The following is a 13,998-nucleotide window of genomic DNA, read 5'->3' on the forward strand; positions in this document are numbered from 1 at the left end:
TTCCCTCCAGACCAGATCCAGGCCAGCGGAGGGATGGAAGGAACAGCCAGAAGCCTGCCTTTCTCGAATTGGGTTCTACAGGAAATGGGCTAAGAGGAGGGCTTGAGCACAGGTGTCTTGCTTGGACGGGGAATTTAACAGAAGGGAAGAACACTTGTCTTGGGCAGGTTGACTTGTAGGTCACTGTAGTGGCCATCTGGGGTTCCTGGACATGATAGAACACACCTAGGGCTCGGTTCTCTGTGTGTTAAGATAGGGTCACATCTCAGCTTTCCTACCTGGAGGCTGAGGGGGTCTGAAGTGTTTTACCGGCCTGCCTGTCGTCTATCAGTGATGGAGGGTCTCTCACGCCCGGGTTTACCCTGACACCCGGCCTGCCTGTCATCTAACTGTGGCAGATGGTCTCTCATGCCCGGGTTTACCCTGCACCCAGCCTGCCTGTCGTCTATCAGTGACAGAGGGTCTCTCATGCCCGGGTTTACCCCGGCACCTGGTCTGCCTGAGAGTCCACTAAGTGCAACCCTGTGGTGACTAAGTGGCAGATGGTGACAGGAAAATGTAACTGTGGGAGTGGTGACACTGGAGTACAGTGCCAGGCTCCGGCAATACCCGCTAAGGACCTGTGCCAGGAAACTCCAGTTGTGTGTGTGTGTGTGTGTGTGTGTATGTGTGTGTGTGGAGTCGGAACATGGGAAGAGCCGGTGCTTCTGGGGCATTGCTTCTTTGTGGAGGAAGACAGACAGACCTAGGCTTCTAGGAAGGTAGAAAAGTGGCCCAGGTGGCTTGGTCCAGCAGGACAGCCACACGTTTAAATCAAAGTTCAATCCAGAGACAAGAAAAGCAATTTTAAAAGGAATTTCTTTCCTCTTAGGACAGACAAACGAAAGAGTCCAATTCACAGTTCAGACACGCCTCCCTTTGTTTCAGCTTCTCTCTTCCCTCCGTCCCTGTTCCCTGAGGACAAACTCACTAATCCCTCCTTGGCTTTCCGCCCTCTCCCTTCTTGCTCCTGGAAGTGGACTTGTTTCTCTTTCCCATAGCCTTCTCCCTCTTTCTGACTCCTGGGTTCCACTCATGTCCCCTCCCAACGCTATCTGATTTCCTGCATTACCTAAGTCCAGTCCCCCTTCAAGTAAGACAGACCCAGGATAGAGGGTGTACACCCATGGGATTTGCTATTCATGCCTAGGGGTAGTATGTGCACCCCTTCAACTCGAGACTGTCTAAAACGACCCCTGTGATCTCTCCCACACTTGGCAATCATGGGACACTAGGCAATCGGATTCTCTAATATTGAGGGCAAGATGAGTTGCTGGCCCTCAAAACACAGAAGAGGAAACTAATGACCAGAAAGACTGAGTAGTTGGCCCTAGGTTCATGCAGCTATGAGGTGACAAAGCCCAGGCACTGGGATCCTAAGGCTCCCATTCTTCCTCTGCAGGTCCCTTTCTTTCTGTTTCCCTTTCTACTCTTCAAGTTCCGCAGATTCTCAGTCCCAGAGGTTGAGAAGGGCAGAAAGAAAGACATAGGTGGGTGTCCTCTCCCCTGGACTCAACTCTGTGTTAGCTTGATAAATGGTTGAATACCTCCCTTGAGAGAGCGGTAGATTTTTGTGGCCTATAGGCACCATTTTTCCCCTGTTTCCCCACAAAGCAGCTCCTTTAAAAAATGATGAGAAGCCTGTTGAGTGTGACTTAGCCTCTTCAGAGCCCTTCTCTTGTCCCCAGCTCCTGATCTTCCAGTGAAATCCTTTAAAAGAGTCAGCAAGGCTGGGCGATGGTGGCGCATGCCTTTAATCCCAGCACTCGGGAGGCAGAGGCAGGCGGATCTCTGTGAGTTCGAAACCAGCCTGGTCTACAGAGCTAGTGCCAGGACAGGCTCCAAAGCCACAAAGAAACCCTGTCTCGAAAAACCAAAAAATAAAATAAAATTAAATTAAAAAAAATAAAAGAGTCAGCAAACATGAATATTGCTACCCGCCCCCAATTCCTAACCCTTGACAGACATTACTAGTTGATCACAGAGCTCTAATTGAACAGGGAACTAATTTCCCAGTATAGCTTATAGGGGACCAGAGAATTCATCAGCAGACATCAAGACAGACACCCAGAATATGAGATAATCTACATGACAACTGGGCCAACAGGACAGTAGCAGAGATGTCTTTTAGAGAAAGAAGCTGAGAAACTGAGGCACGGGGAGATTAATTAAATTCCTAAAGCACCCCATAGTAGAGTCTGGACTGCCTTTCTCTCTGAAGCTCTTGTCCCTCCCTGCAACCAGATTCAGTAATTGCTAAACTTTGTAAGTGTGTTTGAGCCGGGGTCTCACTCTCTAGTCCAGGATGGCCTGGAACTCAGAATGTAGTTCATGCTGGTTTATACCCACAGTGACCCTCCTGCGCCAGCCCGCCAAGTGCTGAGAATACAGGCACAGTCTAATCCACACCTGTTTTGTAATTACCAATGCAAGCGAGAATCCTCTCTGGGAGACCGAGAAATTTGTGGTGGCAGTAGGGGGAGGCAAAGCATGTCTTGGCTCCTTGGCACCCCAAGTGTCTACCCTAGCTAGGGATCAGCACAAAGCAGCTATTGAGCAGGGTCTATCCAAACAGCAGATGGTTAAGAGGCCCCGACTGAGAAGGTGGCCGGTGTGGATAGGGTCTCACGGGGTCCAGGGTTTGGTTGTTTACTGCTTGGGAAGATCTAGAGGCTGTGGCTGGGCCCTGGGAGAACAGCACCGCCCCTGCCACTTCCCATCAAGGCCTGTAGCAGTGAGTCTTGTTACCCGGTGACCCGAGATGAGCAATTAAATTGAAAATTAGTTGGCATATTAATTAGACAAGCAGATCATTCCCTGTCAACACCAATCAATTTTAATTCCTTCTGCATAAAATCAGACCAGCGAAGGCAGGGCAAGGTGAGGTGTTCTCCAAGCTGTATCTGCTGGAGGCCAAGGCAGTGGGTGGGGAAGAGAAGTGTTGGGGCGGGGGTACTGCCAGGTGCCCCAATCCCCACTTATCCACAGAACCTTCTCTATTTGATTTTCAGAGAGGCCACCTTCCAGGTTGGTCTCACTGGGCCCATCTTTAGCACCTGACAAAATCCCAGAGGCAGTCCCAGAATCCCCCACTGTGACTCAGTGGGTCTTTTGTTTCCCACCTTTGACTCCAGATCAGTTCCTTGAGATTTCTGACATGGACAAAGACCACAGAAGTTCCTAGTTTCCTTAATAAACACCAAGGAGCTTTTTAAAAATTGTTATTACTTACCTGCGCTAAAATTCATCCTTCTGAATGTGCTACTCTGAGCTCTAAGACCCACGGCTGTGTAGCCACCACCATAACCAAACAACACTCCCATCACCGCTAAAACCTCTGTGTCCTTCCAACGTCATAGCTTCTCCTCCCTCAGGTATCTGTCCCTAAAACATTTTGCTTCTTCTTGAATGTCTCATTAATTGAGGCACACAGCGTTAGACTTCTGAATCTGGCTTCTGTCTTCTTTTGATTAGCTATGCACTGTGATTCACCCATCCTGGGCATCGGTAGCCAGCTAATTTTTATTGTTGTGTAGTATTTAATTGTTTGTCTATCCACTTCCCAGAAAAAGGACATTGGGTTATTTCTCACGTGAAGTGTTTATGAATAAAACCACTATAAATAATCATATGCAGAATTTAATGTAAACAAAGTTTTATATAAATTAGGAAATTGTCTTGGACAATACTTCTAAGTATCATGATAGATGTTCTTACAGCTTTGTAAGAAACTGCTGCTCTGTCTTGTAAAGTCTAAACTAATCTGTATGCCCATCAGCGATGAATGAGGCTTTGGTTGCTCCACATTGCTCATGCATAAACGTGTGTGTGTGTGTGTGTGTGTGTGTGTGTGCACGCGTGTGCATTCATGTGCGCATGTATATATATCTAGCTATTCAAGTCTGTGCACACCTGCTGAGTGTGTGGAGGCCAGAAGTTAATGGCAGGATATTTTCCTCAGTTTCTTCTCCGTCTTTTCTTCAAAGTCTCTTTGAGCTTGGATTCTCTGATTCAGCTATCCTGATTGGCCATGGAGCCCCTGGGATCTGGCTATAGATGCACGTCACCACGCTTGACTTTATGTGACTTCTGGGGGTCTGAACTCAGGTCCTCGTGCTTGCACAGGAAGCATTTTCCCCAGTGAGTCATCTCCTCTGACCCAGTGTGTAAATTTTAAGGAATAAATCCACGTGTTGCTGGTAGCCACAGTTACACAATTTGCAGGCACAACAACAAAATACAAACATGGATTCCCATGTGCAAAACAGAAGGAAAGAAACCCCATAGATGCTATCGAGCTAGAGGCCTTTGTCATTCTTCTGGGGACTTCCTCTTGGCTTTTCTCATGGGTTGTTTATTTTGCTTCTTAAACGTGCTCTTTGATATTTCACTGTGCTTTGTGGTGTGTTTACCTGTGTGTGCTGAGCAGAGATGAAGATCTAGATGTGGAGTAGGACTTACAGGGTTGCAAGAGCTGTCTCAGCCACTCCACGAACACCTGCCGTAGACGTGGAGAGGCTGGCGTGCTGTGGTTCTGGGAAAGCTGAGCAAGAATGAATGCCTACTGGGCTCCTGACCTTCTAAGAAGAGGCACTTCGTAATTGGACTTTCTCTCTGACTGCTGAGTGAGTTAATGGAAGGCCGCTAAGGCAGATGAGGCAACTCTGTCAAGGGGAGTTGTGCAATTTCGGCACAGCATCGTGTTTGAGGGAAGGTCTGGGAGCCGATTCCACTGATAGAAATGGAAAGGAATGGTGCTTGGGCAGCCCAGCCCTGTGAGCTGGCATGTCAAAGCCACACCCCCATTAGCTCTGTGAACCGGGGGGCCCCATGGCTCTGTGTGCCAGCACTGCCCGTGGTGACGGGAGACACTGCCCCTTGCAACTGCTGCTATACGGGTTGGAACTGGAACAGAACTCCTGCCCTGTTCTGGGTCTGAATTTGGAAGGAGCAGGCTCAGCTTTGGGCCCCAGGGCTGCTGCACCCACAGCCCACACCCACAGCCACCTGTCCCACCTGGCAGTAGGTGTGGAGTGGGAGGGTGCTGTCGGGTGAGCATGTAACCCTTTCTTCTCTGGCTAGGCTTGATGTTCTGCCCATCTGTACATGGAGACTAGAGAGTTAAACAGTAGGAAAGTCCATTTGGATAAGAGTCCCACTGTGCAACCCTGTGTATCTTCAGTCACGTGAGACTGGAGGCACAGAAGTGAACCTGTCTTCTCTTCAAGGGAAGATCCATCTGAAGCAGGGAAACATCTCTTGCAATCAACCCTCAAATGCTCAAGGGCTCCCAGTCCCCACAGAGGCACAGTATGGCCTACCGCCAGCAAAGGCAGCAGTTTGGAAACCGTGAAGTGCCGGGCTATGGTGGTGCAGGCCTTTAAGTCCAGCGCTCTGGAGGCAGAGGCAGGTGGAGCTCTGTGAGTTCAAGGCCAGCCTGGTCTACAAAGCAAGCTCCAGGACAGCCAGGGCTACACAGAGAAACCTTGTCTCAAGGAAAACAAATCAACAAAACCAAATCAAACAAATAAAAGAAACCGTGAAGTCAGGCAGCAAGATGGATCAGCCAGATGGTAAAAGCGGGACCTTAGTTCATCCCCTGGATTCTCAAGGTGGAAAGAGAGATATGACTCCCCAAAACTGTACTGTGTATACACACGCACATATACTACACACACACACACAATACAAAGGAAAGGAAAGAAAAGAAATCATGAAACCAAACATGGGTCTTGAAAACAAAGCAACCACGGCCCTGAACTATGGAATGACTCAGGAATTATGAGCACACAGCACAGAGGAACTCCACCTAGCTCTAGGGCAGAAGCCTCAGGAGTGGCCAGTGGGGACAAGGAAGGATGTCTGGCTGTGGGGCGAGGGTGAGGTGAGATGAACCACACAGGTCAGACCTGAAGGTACGGGAGGATACGGCTCCTCCCATGGGCGGTGAAGCCTTGAGGTGTCGGCAGGACACAAGTCAGTGTCAATGTAACAGTAGTAATGGCTAGTCTAGTCACAGGGTGCCTGTGGAGCTCCTTGGGGACATCTGGCCAGCAGCAGGGGTGAGGCTGCCTCCTCTTCTGCTGTCAGGGTGATGAGTGTTAGACACCGCCAGTAATAGCTTGCTGCCTCCTGCCTGGCTGTTCATTCATCAAGTTGAACCCAGACTGGGAGGACTGGGACCTTCTGAAGCCCTGGACACCTGGCAGAGGAACTGCTGGCTGTTTCTGCTTTCTCACGCCTCGTATCCATGCCTCTGCTCCTTCTACTTGCATACATAGCTGCCCTCCTCCCTTCCCTCGGTTTTGTTATAGCCGAAACAATAAGATGAGGTTCCTGGGCGTCTACCCAATGCCAGCCTGGCAGGTTGCAAACCCCAGTTGTAGGAGACCTGGAGACCTTTATGTATCCCAGAGGACGGCAGCACAATTCCAGCCCCGAGGGCCTTCTCGATAAGGTCCCCCCCCCCTTCCTCCATTCTCAGCCCTGCTCCGCTCAGTCTTAGTTGAAGCAGAGGCTGCTGGAAAGGGGTGGAGGTCCTGATGCACAGACGTTTGGAGCCAGCTCTTCTGTCCTTGCTCTAACTGAGCAGTCAAACTGTAGGAGGAAAAACTAAGACCAGGCTAGAGTGGCTCTTAAGCCACTCACAATCCCTGCCAAATAGACGGTGATAGTGACCTGTGGGTTGGACAAAAGTGCAGAGAGAGGTGAGGGGCTAAACACCTTGATGGCTCATACCATCTGAGCTCCTGGTCTTGGCCTTTGGGTAGATGAAAAGTTCGCCTAGGGGTGAGAGAACAGGAATGAACTTGTCTTTATTTTAATCTGCCCACAAGATCTTCTGTCTTCCACGATCCCACACATCAAACACATTGGCACGAGACCATCCGTATTTCTGCTGTCTTTGTTGCTAATGAAAATTAGAATGTCTGGAATTAGGAGACTTTCCTGACCCCAGAGTGGGTAGCATGAACAAAGGAAGCTGATTCTGTCGCTGTGTTGAAGGCTGAATGACCCAGAACAGATTGAAGAGACTCCGGGGCTTGTTTCTTCCCTCCTGGGTCCCTCTTACTGGATGTGGATAGACGGCCGTCTTCCTTTTGTACCCTCATAGGGCCCTTTCTCTGTGTGTGCCCAGGTCCTGCTGATCTCTCATAGACACTCCAGGCAGCTACAAAGACCAAGCGAGAGCTGTATGGGTCACCAGGTGTGATGGCTAGTCTTGGTAGTCAACTTGACTACATCTGGAGATAACTAAAACCCGAGCAGCTGGGCGCACCTGTGGGATCGTTTTCCTAAGCAAACCATTTGAAATAGGAAGACACACTTTTAATCCAGATCTTTTGTGGTGGGGAAATAGACTTTTCACGTGGGCCATACCTTTGGCTTCTGACAGCCTATAATGAAGGCCATGGGAGGATGGAGCCTCCACTCTCTGCCTGCTGGCCCTCACTCTCATTGGCAAGACCATTCCTTCACTGACGATGAAAGCCTACTTCTTTGGGATTCCAGAACCTATTGAAGACCAGCTGAGACTTCCAGCCCCATGGACCGAACTGCTAGATTCTTAGACCTTCCGTTGGTAGCCAGCCATTGTTGCGATAGCTGGACCACAGCCTGTAAGCCCCTTTATCCTCTGAAGATCCCTGACTGAGACACCAGTGAAAGAGTCCCAGCTCACTGCTAAGTGGAAATAAGAATAGTATGGTCCCTTTTATGCACCTAAACCTCGGGTGTTAATTTCCACTTTTGTGGGAAGATGCTGCTTCCTAGCGTCAAGGGTGAGGCTGGGTGGAGGGAACTATTCACTCTTGTACGTACGTGAAGGTTAGGTTGCATTGCTATTCTCAAGTCCTCCCTCCTCCTCTTGTCTTGGAACTCTGGCTCTCTCTCTCTCTCTTTCTCTCTCTCAGGTTCAGTGACTTCGAACTTGGTCATATGATTTGCTTGAACCCAGGACCTCATTTGTATTAAGTAGACAGGTGTGCTAACACTGAGCTATTTACCCAGGGTTCTTTAAACTTTTTATTTTGAGACAGGGCTCACTGAGTTGCCCAAGATGACCTTGAATTCACTTTGTAGCCCAGAAAGGCCTTGAACTTGTGACCTTCCTCCTTCAGTCTGCTAGTAACTGAGACTTAGAAGTCTGTTCCACCAGGCCCCACTAGACCATTGGAATTTTACTGTACAAGCTAAGAGCACAGGCTTTCTGTGAGATTACCTAGCGTGCTATGATCTCTTGGGCTCCTCCTACTCTTTGAGAATGTGTCCTGTTGTGGGAGATTTGTACACCGTGTGAAAATATACTGCTTTGGGGCTGGAGAGATGGCTCAGCGGTTAAGAGCACTGACTGTTCTTCCAGAGGACCCGGGTTCAATTCCCAGCACCCATATGGCAGCTCACAACTGTCTGAAGATCCAGTTCCAGGGGATCTGACACCTTCATACCAATGCACATAAAATAAAGTTAAATTAAAAAAAGAAAATATACTACTGTGATTGGTTTAATAAAGAGCTGAACGGCCAATAGCTAGGCAGGAAGTTACATCCATTTACCTGTGAATTTCATGATTTTAATGGATGACTAATGTTCCATTGTATAAATGTACCACATATTCTTTATCCATTCATCCATTGACAGACATTTAGGTTGTTTCCAGTTTCTGCCTATTGTGAATGGAGCAGCAATGAATACAGTTGAACAAATGTCTCTGTAGTTTTGGGCAAATGTCTCTGTAGTGCTACGAAGCATCCTTTGGGTATATGCCCAAGAGCGGGTTAGCTAAATCTTAATGTAGATCAATTCCCATCTTCCTGAGGAACTACCACACTGATTTTCGTGGTGACTGTACATGTTTGTAACCGATTACAATGAGTGTTCCCTTTACTCCATATCCTTGCCAGCATGAGCTGTCATTTGTTGTATTGATTTTGGCCATTCTTATTGGTAATGACGAAATCTCAAAGTAGTTTTGATTTGCCTTCCTCTGATGGCTAAGAATATTGTACATTTGTTTAAGTGCTTCTCAGCCTTTTTTTTTTTTTTTTTTTCAAGACAGGGTTTCTCTGCGGCTTTGGATCCTGTCCTGGAACTAGCTCTGTAGACCAGGCTGGTCTCGAACTCACAGAGATCCGCCTGCCTCTGCCTCCCGAGTGCTGGGATTAAAGGCGTGCGCCACCATCGCCTGGCTTTCAGCCCTTTGTTTCCTCTTTTGAGGATTCTCTGTTTAGCCGGTTTGTTTTGTTTTTGTTTGCTTGTTTTGGTTTTGGTTTTTTGAGACAGGATTCTACCCTGTATCCCTGGCTGTCCTGGAATTTTCTCTGTAGACAAGACTTGAACTCAGAGATCTGTCTACTTGTCTTCTGAGTGATGGAATTAGAGGTGTTTGCCAACACTGCCTACCCTGTTTTAACTGAGTTACTTGTTTTTTCTTTTACTATTACATTTTAATTATTTAAAACAATTTTAAAATGTAAATATTCTTTGATTATATTCTTCCCCTCCTCAAGTCCTTCCACATTCTCTCCCCCTTTTTACCTACACGACTTTAAGTTCTTTCGCAAAGAGCAGGCAAAACCCCAATATAACAACAAAACCCAAGAAAATAAAATAAGACACCACCCCAAAAGAAATAAAAATCCACCGAACTGTAGCCAAATAAAAGCATACAAAAATGTGAAGTCCTTTATATGTTGATCAACTACTCCTAAAATAAGGCCCACTCTGAGCTTTTTTTAAATATATATTTTGTATATTAGCCCTCTGTTGATATGCAGTTGGTAAAAATCTTTTTCCGTCTGTAGCCTGTGACCTGCTGCTTTGTCTCAACGATTGTGTTCTTTGCTTTTCAGTTACATGAGGTCCCACTTACTGTTCTTAAAGTCTGGGCTATTGATGCTCTGTTTAGAAAGTCTCATTGATGCCAAGGAGTTCAAGACTATTCCCCACTTCCTCTCTCTTCAGATTCAGTGTATCTGCCCAGCATAGGTTGAGATCTTTGATCCATCTGAAGTTTTGTTTAGGGTGGTAAGTATAGATATATTTAAATTCTTCTACACGCAGATGTCCAGTTTGACCAGCACCATTGGTTAAAGATGTTGCCTTTTCCCCTGTGTGTATTTCTGGCTTCTTTATAAAAAAATCAGGTATCCATAGGTGGATTTATGTCTGGGTCTTCAATTTGACTCCATTCATCAACATTTATGGGTTTTGTGCCAATACCATGCAGTTTTTATTACTATAGCTCTGTAGTACAATCTGAGGCCAGCAGTTTTTTTACTCTTTGGGATTATCTTAGCTAGCCTGTTTTTTCTTAACTTTATTTATTTTTATTTTGTATACATTGGTGTTTTATCTTTGTGTATGTCTATGTGAGCTGATGTTAGATACCCTGGAACTAGAGTTAGGGACAGTTGTGAGCTGCCATGTGGGTGCTGGGAATTGAACCCTGGTCCTCTGGAAGAGCAGTTAGTACTCTTAAGTGCTGAGTCATCTCTCCAGCCCCTAGCTGGTTTTGTTTTTGTTTGTTTTGTTTTGTTCTTTGTTTTTGGTTGTGTGTGTGTTTCCGCACGAACCTGAAGGTTGTTCTTTCAAATCAGTGAGGAATTGTATTGGAATTTTGGTTAGGATTGCACTGAATCTATGTATTACTTTTGGAAGGATGGTCATTTTTACCACATTGTCCTACCAATCCATGACCGTGGGAGACCTTTCCGTCTTCTGATATCTTTTTTTAGTTCTTATCATATAAGCCTTTTCACTTGCTTAGTTAGAGCTACTCCAAGATATTTTATATTTTTTGAGGATATTGTGAAGGTGTTTCCCTGGTTTCTTTCATAGTCTGTTTATCATTTGTACGCAGGAGGACTACTGATTTTTGTGAGCTGATTTTGTATCCAGCTACTTCGCTGAAGTGTTTACCAGCTGCAGAGGTTTCCACTGGGTTTTTTAAGGGTCACTTATGTATACTATTACATCATCTGCAAATAAAGATATTTCCTCCTTCCCAATTGTGTTCCCTTGATCTCCTTCAGCTGTCTTATTGCTGAGACTTCAAGAATTGTCTTGGATGGCTATGGAGTGAGCGGGCAGCCTTGTCTTGTTCCCAATTTTGGAGGAAATCCTTTTGAGTTTCTCTCTATTTAAGTTAATGTTGGCTATGGCCTTGATTTAAATCACCTTTATTATGTTTATGTGTGTCCCTTGTGTTCATGCTCTCTCCAGGACTTATATGAAGGGGTGTTAGATTTTTTCCATAGATTTCTTAATGGATGTATGAAGTTCCTCTTTAAGGGCCTTTTTAAGGACTGGAGAGATGGCTTGGTGGTAAGAGCATTGGGCTGTTCTTCTAAAGGTCCGGAGTCCAATTCCCAACAACCACATTGTGGCTCACAGCCATCTTATAATGAGATCTGGTGCCCTCTTCTGGCCTGCAGGCAAACATGCAGACGGAACACTGTATTTTTCTTTAAGGATCTCTAATATATTAATAAAGTCTTTGTCTTGTGCTTCTGCTATCTTGCATTTCTCAGGGCCTGCTGTGTGTTGGACTCTAGTGGAAACGTATTGTCCTGGCTGTTATACTGATTGTGTCTTTACATTAACATCTGAGCATCTGGGTTTCAGATGATTGTAACTCTAGGTGCTGACATCAGGTCCCATCTTTGTTGGGTGGGTGTTCTGTTCACTGGTTTCCGTTGCCCTCTCTGGTCCTTAGGAGACTGTGGTGGGTGTGGTTGCCTGGTGGGGAATGCGTCTCAGATCCAGCCAGGAGTGGACGCTGAGGGTTCCAGTTTCAGAAGATCAATCCATGACCATCATGGTGGGGAGCATGGAAGCAGGCATGGTTGCTGGAGCTGAGAGCTTACGTCTTACCTGCAAGATGGAGACTTCAAGATTGGGCCAGGTATGGACACCTCCTCCAACAATCCCACACCTTCCAGTTTTTCCTAAACAGTTCAATGGGGACCAAACATTCAAAATATGAACCTATGGGTGCCATTCTCGTTCAAACTGCCCTGAATTATGCATTTTCCACCCCTCCACGATCCATTGCCGAGTTTAGTATTTTAGGTTTGGTTTTGAAATTTAGTGAGCAAACATTAACACGTGTAAATAGCCACTCCCCCTCCTTCCCCCCATTTTTCTTTTTACAAAGGAGGTGGCCCATACTCAACTCTGTATTTGCCGCCTTCCCTGGCTGTCCCTCACAGCCTAGACTGACGAATACTTGTTCCTGTTTCTGGCTGATGTCTTGACCCTTTCGAGGACACTCGGGCTGCTTCCAGTTCTCTGCTATTCCACAGATCGCAGAACCAGCGATGGTTTTTCTGCCCCGGGACCGCCCAGCCCGTGAGCGGGTCCGTTTCCTGGCATGCAGTGCAGACTTCCTCTTGCCTGGGATCTGGAGTCCACAGCCAGGTTTACAACAGAGACCCAATCAGAGCAGAATCTCCACGGGATTCTCAAGGTTGGGCTAGTGTGAGGGCTTCCCACCAGGATCTGTGGGCGAGAGGTTTCCTAGGCCTGGGGCATTCGTGGTTAAGTCTGGACAACTAACTCTTTTTCGTGCTGTTTCTGGTTCGCTCCCTCAGGTGTAGTGAGTACCTGACCATCCACCCCCCCCCACACGAGACGTGGGGGCTCCCCCCCTAAATTTGTGAGGTTCCGCTTCCCACCAGCTCTAGTGCCTGCAGCCCCATGGAAAGCCTGCGCCTTTTTATAGTCTGGTGTCCCCTCCACATCCAGGCCCGCACTCTCCTAGTCCGGGTGCCCCTCTGCCACTCACTGGGGCTGGGATCCATCCCTCCACCTTAGTCCTGTCTGTCATTCTCTGAACTTACTCAGTTCTCGCGTCCAGTAGGAAGGATCACTTCCTACTCCCATTTAAATTTTAGCCAGGCACGACACACCTCCCAATACTTGGAAGGTGGAGGCAGAAACCCAGAAATTCAAGGCCTTACACAGCCACATAGCCTGTTCCGGGCCAACCTGGGATATAGGAAACCCTGTCTCAAATAACCGCACACACTCAAGCAGCCAGCCCACTCACCCACCAAACACCAACAAAATAATGGCGAAATTTGCAAATCCCTGGCCTTCGTCTGGCTGGTTTTCTTTTTCCTTTTGTAGTTGTGTGTTGGTGATAACGGCAGTGTGAACAAGAACGCCAACCGTTTCCCAGTAACGTGAAGTTTCTTTTCAAAGAATTGAGAATTTTTAAAAAGAGCGTCTGGAAAGAGCCGGGGACGGCGGCGGGGTCGGGTGGGGGTGAGGGCGGAGGGGGAGTTGGAGAGTGACAGGTGCCAGGGCTGGGGCTTTTCCGGAGCTGGGCCACCCAGAGCTCCTGGCGATCTCAGGAGAAAGACCTGTGGAAGTTGCACTGGAGGTTGGGGGCTGGGGATAGGAGTGGGGCGCAGAACAGTGTGCACTTGCACCCGCACGCTTGCTAATTATTACCGCAGGCTCCTCCCGCTCGGTTGCTCCAGGCTGAGTGTCCCTGAGAACCCAGCCTCCGGAACGAGGCCGAGAACGAACACAGTAGGAGCCTAATAAATGTTTCATAAGATGACGAGTGTGTAAACTCTGCACAAAACTGAGCTCATAACGGCCTCTCTCTTCCATGCTCCCCCTTACCAGGACAACGTTAGCTAGCAACCCACTGTGTTTGTTGATGGACTGAGGGACAGGCGAGAATAAAGACGACACGAGCAAAGGTCTGCAGGTCCGAAATGGGCAGGGACCTCTGGGATTCTGAAATGGAAACAAAACTAAAGAAAACTCAAAGATCTGAGCATGCGCACTGCGCTTTTCCAGCAGACTTCATAATCAGGCCGACGGCAGCCGCTAGGTGCCTCGTTAGCGCAGTAGGTAGCGCGTCAGTCTCATAATCTGAAGGTCGTGAGTTCGATCCTCACACGGGGCACAATGCTTTTGATCTTTTCAGACCAAAAATACCTT

General features: G+C 47.5%; 1 long non-coding RNA gene and 1 other non-coding gene across 2 annotated transcripts; one reads left to right on the top strand and one right to left on the bottom strand.

Annotated features, from left to right (window-relative positions):
- Nucleotides 1-6,892: 6,892 nt before the first annotated feature.
- LOC126503552 (uncharacterized) lies at nt 6,893-12,572 on the bottom strand. The gene is made up of 3 exons (XR_007592326.1): nt 12,216-12,572; nt 11,914-11,987; nt 6,893-7,210 (listed from the first exon to the last, which is right to left on the bottom strand). It is a non-coding gene; the product is annotated as an uncharacterized lncRNA (long non-coding RNA).
- Nucleotides 12,573-13,890: 1,318 nt separating this feature from the next.
- Trnam-cau (transfer RNA methionine (anticodon CAU)) lies at nt 13,891-13,963 on the top strand. The gene has a single exon. It is a non-coding gene; the product is annotated as a tRNA-Met (tRNA).
- The last annotated feature ends 35 nt before the right edge of the window (nt 13,964-13,998 follow it).

This window comes from Alexandromys fortis, unplaced genomic scaffold, assembly GCF_014885135.2.
Source record: "Alexandromys fortis isolate MF-2015 unplaced genomic scaffold, M_Fortis_MF-2015_v1.1 scaffold_2_1_26212458, whole genome shotgun sequence".
In the NCBI taxonomy this organism is placed as follows: domain Eukaryota; kingdom Metazoa; phylum Chordata; class Mammalia; order Rodentia; family Cricetidae; genus Alexandromys; species Alexandromys fortis.